The sequence below is a fragment of the Galeopterus variegatus genome, unplaced genomic scaffold (genome assembly GCF_000696425.1).
Source record: "Galeopterus variegatus unplaced genomic scaffold, G_variegatus-3.0.2 Scaffold6768, whole genome shotgun sequence".
Lineage (NCBI taxonomy): Eukaryota > Metazoa > Chordata > Mammalia > Dermoptera > Cynocephalidae > Galeopterus > Galeopterus variegatus.
Window position 1 is genome coordinate 39,739 of NW_007732879.1, and position 6,568 is coordinate 46,306.

General features: G+C 43.5%; 1 long non-coding RNA gene across 1 annotated transcript; it reads right to left on the minus strand.

Moving 5' to 3' along the window:
• Positions 1-2,651: 2,651 nt before the first annotated feature.
• Positions 2,652-3,608, minus strand: LOC103606666. The gene is made up of 2 exons (XR_551906.1): positions 3,431-3,608; positions 2,652-3,110 (listed from the first exon to the last, which is right to left on the minus strand). It is a non-coding gene; the product is annotated as an uncharacterized LOC103606666 (long non-coding RNA).
• Between the last annotated feature and the right edge of the window lie 2,960 nt (positions 3,609-6,568).

Below are 6,568 nucleotides of genomic sequence, written 5' to 3' on the forward strand. Positions count from 1 at the left end.
TCATGTTGGCTATAAAGAAAATAAGAGAATAAAATAACACAGCCTATAAAATCTATGCCAGAAAACTCTAAGAACAATTTACCTTCTCATGATTATTCCAACTTTCATATCTGAAATTCCAGCCATGCAATTAAGAGCCTAAAGGCACAACACACAAACACTGCTGCTCTTCTCTGCTCTCTACACAATATCTGACAGAGGACTGAATGTTTTGGGTTTCTACTTCTAAAGAGTGAGACTGCTGTGAAGGTCATGTCAACACCAACAACTCAGAGGCCCTAAAAGCAGATTCAGAATTGATAAGAACCAGTCATCCTACATGTGGGTAAAATGCAGCAGTCCAAGAAACCAGGCGATGGAGAAATCACTGTATTTTGCTATTGTAACTACTTGAAGTCCAAGCCAAGTAAAATAAATTAAACTAAAATATTACAACCCTGGGCTGAAGCAGTTTCCCCTGAGTCAAACAGGACTAAGTAACAGTAAAAAGACTTAGGATGGAATCATTCTAAGTCTGACACACATGGGGCTTACTGTCAAAGGAGACTAGCCACAGTGCTACAAAGTTTCCAACCCTGCGGGAACTGGGGACCCCAGAGCAGACAGCAGGCCAGGGGCATCAGGCCAGGGGCATCCGGCCACTGTAAGTTCTATACAATGCACCTGTTCCTGATGTCAGGAGTAAATTCCCTACAAGCACCCACTGCAAAAATCACCCAGGAACTGGTCCCAGTACAAGAGAGAAACCTCGGAGGAAGCGCTGGGAGTCAAGAAGCAAAGAAGCCCAGCCACACACCTTGCTTCACTGGCACCTGAGCTGAAAGAGTCGTTTGCTTAACTGCATCTGTTGTTTGAATGACACGTATTAAAAGACATTTTTAAAAGCCTTCCTATTTTGAGTCACAGAATTTCAGAGCTTTATAATATCTGTTGAACTAGGGCTGGGTTTGGAGCTCACAGACCCCTCAAGCCCATTGACAGGCTGGGTTCCAGACCACTCACATGCCAGGCTGGGTCACCAGACCCCTCACATGCAGGTCTATGAGCTAGGTGACCAGCAAACAGGTCCTTGAAAGCCATAGGTCAGAGAGCATGGCCATGCAGGCAGATACCCGAGGCACTCAACACCAGACAAATTGCTGCACATGTGCACTAACTCCACCCACACACAACTTATTTACAAAGAATGCACCACACCACCCCCAACTGGAGGGCAGGCAAGAGAGCCTGATTAAATTATTCTATTTTCCCAACAGTACCTTAAGTTGCCTTGTCCATTATCTTAACTGACTTGGGAAAACTTGTGAACACCTGACAAATAGGGAAAATGACACACAGACATTTGGATCCCAAAGTCATTTCAAGAAATAAGCATCTAAAGCACAGGCAACAAAAGTAAAAATAGACAAGTGGGACTACATCAAACCAAAAACCTTCTGCACAGTAAAGGAAACAATCAACAGAATGTAGAAATAACCTGCAAAATGGAAGAAAATATTTGCAAACTATGCATCTGACAAAAGACTAATATCCACAATAAAAAAGGGGCTCAAACAACTGAATCACAAAATAACAAGTAACCCGATTAAAAAATGGGCAAATGAGCTGGCCTGTTAGCTCAAATGGTTAGAGCGTGGTGTTGTAACACCAAAGTCAAGGGTTTGGATCCCTATACAGGCCAGCAACCAAGAAAAAAAAAAAAAGTCAAACGACCTGAATAGACATTTCTCAAAACAAGACATATAAATAGCCAACAGGTATATGAAACAATGTTCAACATCACTAATCATTAGGGAAATGCAAATCAAAATCACAATGAATTTTATCATCTCACTCTAGAATGGCTATTATCAAAAAGACAGAAAATAAATGCTGGTGAGGATGTGGAGAAAGGGAACTCTTATGCACTGTTGGTGGGACTGTAAATTAGTACAGCCATCATCGAAAACAATATGGAGGTTCCTCAAAAAACTAAAAATAGAACTAATAATATGACTCAGCAACCCCACTGCTGGGCATTTATCCAAAGGAAAGGAAATTAGTATACCAAAGAGATACCCGCACCCCCGTGTTTACTGCAGCACTATTCACAACAGCCAAGATATGGAATCAACCCAGCTGTCCATCCACAGATGACTGGATAAGGAAAATGTGGTACATATACACAATGGACTACTACTCTGCCATAAAAAAGAGTGAAATCCTGTCACTTGTGGCAACATGGATAAGCCTGGAAGACATTATGGTATGTGAAATAAGCCAGGTGCAGAAAGAGAAATACCACATATGCTCACTCATGTGGGAGCTAAAGAGAAAAGTTGAGCTTATAGAAGTAGAGAGTAGACCTGAGGTTCCTAGCAGCTGGGGGGTGGGAGAGGGGAGGAGATAGGGAGAAGTTGGTTAACGGATACAAAATTTACAGCTAGGTAGGAAAAATAAGTCCTAGTGGCTTACAGTTGTGCTAGGTGTCTATAATTAGCAATTTATTGTATGTTCTCAAATGGCTAGAAGAGCTCAAATGTTCTCATCACAAAGAAACAATAAATTTTTGTGATGATGGATATGCTAATCACCCTGATTTGATCATCACGCATCGTACACGTGTATTGAAATATAACTCTTGTTAACAAAAGAGGAACACAGGATCCACGTGAGAGAAAATGGCAACTTTATTTTCCAGAAAAAAAGCAATCTGCAGATTGAGAAGCAGAGGCCTCAGCAAGACAGAGGCTAAGCACTCCACCCAGGAAGGGGAGGAGGCTGGTATTTACGCCCCCTAGAATCAGGTTCACACGCATGTTCAGTGAGCTTAGAGGAATGCTGTGAATATGTATGAAGGAGGCTGTACACATGCACAGTGAGCAAACGTATACTAAGGTGTGCTACTGTGCGGGCTCTGCAGGCTGGCAGTGGCTGGTTCGGATGTGGCCTCTCTTATCAGAGGAGATGGGAAATTGTCCTTGGAGTCTGTTTTTCTGTCTACTTGTGGACACTGCAGGCTTTCAAGAATGAGGAGGACTGGAGGGGGTATCAGTGGCTGGCTCCAGGTGGTCTTGTTGAAGGTCAATGTAGAATTCCCAGCTGTAGCTGATTAGGCCTTATCTTCTTTGCTTAGTAACATAAAAGAAAACTTTGTAAGGGTTAGTAAGATATGTACCAGCAGGCTGAGGCATCGGGCCTGCCCTTTCCCTCCACTGCAGCATTTGGTTTAACAATTTGAATGTCTCTTTGAATCACAGTGAGTCCAATTTGTCTGTCCTTTGGGGTACATCTTAACACTCTATACTCCATAAATATGCACAATTATTACATGTCAATTATAAAAATATTAATTTTTTTCAGAAAAAAGAAAGCAGAGCTAAAACTAATATCCATACAAGGTGTGGCTGGGCAAGGGCTGCATACCCACCACCATGTCCCTTATACACACCTGCTTTAAGGCACGTCCCCTGGTCTCCCACTGGACAGGTCCCTGACCTCCTTCCATTGGACATTCTGGGGCCACTGCTGGCTAAAAATCAGGCTTCTGCTCCCTGAGGCAGGAAACACAGAGGCAGGGAAGGTTGGGGTGGTGGAGGTGAAGACGGACATCCAGTCTGGAATACGCTGAGTTTGCAATATCTACAAGGCATGAAGGGGGAGATGAGCCAAGGCAGTGGATGTCTGGCCTGGAGTGTAGGCATGGGCAGGAGAGACTGGAAAGACTCTACATATGAAGCTACTACAAGGACTGTCGTCTTTTTTCCCCTCCCTTCAGACAACGGAGCCAGAGAAAAATACCACATTTCATCAAATCCAAGATGGCACTGATTCTAAGATGAATGATGAAGAAAGAAAAATGCTGTCAAAATCTGACCCAATGCTAAGACAGCATTGATTTCAAGATGCCCTCCAAATTCAGAAAAGGTACAATGTGAGGGGAAAGAGGTGTATCTTAGAATAGATGACATACAGTAAGCTTTTTTATTGGTAGGAGGTCTTTAGATGGCAGTGAACACAGGGCAGAGATTTCTTTTTGTAACTTTTTATTCTGATATAATTTCAAATTTATAGAAAAGCTGCAAGAATTGTACAAAGAATTCTTGAATATCCCCTTACTCCTCCAGCTTCACCGTTTTCACTTTGCCCCATTATCGTACCCACTTTATCATTTCCTCCCTCCCTCCCTCCATGTCTATGTGTGTATGTCTCTGTGTCTCTCTCCCTCTCCCCCTACCCATTTTTGGGATTAATTTTCAAACTTCATGCCCCCATATCCCTAAATAATTCAACATGTGTTTACTAAACTCAAGGAGATAGTTCAGTATAAAGATCAAAATTTGACATTGACACAAAATTACTGTCTAATATACCATTCACATTCAAATTTTGCCCATTATCCCAACAATGTCCTTTACAGCTATCTCTTGCACCCCAGTCGAGGATCCAATCCTGGGTCAAGCACTGTATACAGTTGTCCTGTCCTTAATCCCCTTGAAAGTGGAACAGTTCCTCAATCTGTCTTTGTGTTTCTTTTTTTTTTTTTTTTTAAAGATGACCAGTAAGGGGATCTCAACCCTTGCCTTGGTGTTGTCAGCTGGAACAGTTCCTCAATCTGTCTTTGTGTTTCTTTTTTTTTTTTTTTTTTAAAGATGACCAGTAAGGGGATCTCAACCCTTGCCTTGGTGTTGTCAGCACCATGCTCACCAGTGAGCCAACCGGCCATCCCTATATAGGATCCAAACCCATGGCCTTGGTATTATCAGCACCACACTCTCCCAAGTGAGCCACGGGCCGGCCTTGTCTTTGTGTTTCTTAACCTTGAAATTTTTGAAGAGTAGTTTTTGTAAAATGTCCCACAAACGGAGTCTGTCTGTTGTCTCCAATTAGATTCAGGTTGTGGCAGGTGTGGCAGGGGTACCCTGATTTGTGTTTCTTAACCTTGAAATTTTTGAAGAGTAGTTTTTGTAAAATGTCCCACAAATGGAGTCTGTCTGTTGTCTCCAATTAGATTCAGGTTGTGGCAGGTGTGGCAGGGGTACCCTGAGGCAAGGTGGTGTCCTCCCCAGTGCATGTCACAGGAGGCACGTAATGTCTCACTCATATGTGGTGATATTAATGCTGATCACTTGGTTAAAATGGTATCAACAGCAGGGCGGTCACCTTGTATGTGAATTTGAATTATGAGAACTTTAAGTAGTAAAATCTACAAATATCAGAGTCGTATTTTATGTGTACAATTTGGAATAAAAAAAGTTCAAAAATAATTTAAAATGTATTAAGGACTGCTTAGTTTTAAAGCAACATGGCAGCATGCATTATCAACTATTTTTTAGACTTTTGTCACAGGGCAAGGCCTAGTTGGTCCCAAATTATTCAGGCTGTGGACTGTGACCATTTCAAACAGGCCCCTGCTTAAGGGAGAGAACACATGTTGAGAAAGCATCCTGCTTGAGGCAGTTTCCTGAGAAATGAGAACAGGCCATTAACGTAGACTATAGGGTTCAGAAACTGGGCATCTACGTTTCTGTCCCTGCCTGGAGCCGGGGGTGAAGGGGGGACTGTCCTGTAACTTCCCCTCATTTAGGTCCTGGGAAAGCAGTGAAACATCAGCTGAATCTAGGTGCTAACTGGCTGAGCCTTGGGGAACCCCTGGAGCAGAAGGCACCACTCTCTGGTTATCACGGGACAAAAAATGCTCAGTTTTACTGTCTACATGGGGACACACATCCCCTGAGTCTGTTCAAGGTTCTGTCATCTCTCCCAAGCTGGGGGTCTGGCATGCTGCCCATTTTTGCCCACTTCCACAAACACTGCTGGAAGCCCCAAGGCCAACTACTGCCCAGACTCCCTCCTTAGGCCACCTGAGTACAGGGCAGGTATAGACTTTCTGAATACCAGGAGCTCTCCCTGGGGTTGTGACAACATGCTCATCAAAGTCTAGACTGAACAGACTCTCCTTGTTGATTTGTAAGTAATTTATACCTGTTTACAAAATTCCTGTGCCCTTGAAACTAAAACTCCAAATCAGTGAATGTTTCCTTATATTGTTTGATGTTGATGCTCATGTTTATGGGTTGATGCTATCTGTGACCCAATGGAGCTCCTAAGTTCACCCTGGCAGTATGAGCCCACCACCTCCTCTCTGTGTGGCTGCTGGAGGCTAGGGGTTTGTTACAGTCCCAATCCCAACATCAGACTCATTTTTTAAAAATGTTATTTCCATAGACATGTGTACAACAGGCCCACAAGAAGCAAAGCACAATTCATTAAGTCATTGATACTCTTGCTTAAAAATGGAATTTGATGGGCCGGCCCGGTGGCGCACTGGATAGTGCGCCGCTTGGGAGCGCGGCGGTGCTCCCGTCGAGGGTTCGGATCCCACGTGGAGACCAGTTCCCGCTCACTGGCTGAGCGTGGTGCGGGCGCAACACCAAGGGTTGCGATCCCGTTGCCGGTCCCCAGTGCGGGCTCGACACTGAGGGTTGCGATCCCGTTACTGGTCACGAAAAAAGACAAAAAGGAAAAAAAAAATTTTTTTTTAATTTTTTTTTTTTTTTGTCTTTTTCCATGTCTGGCAACGGATCGC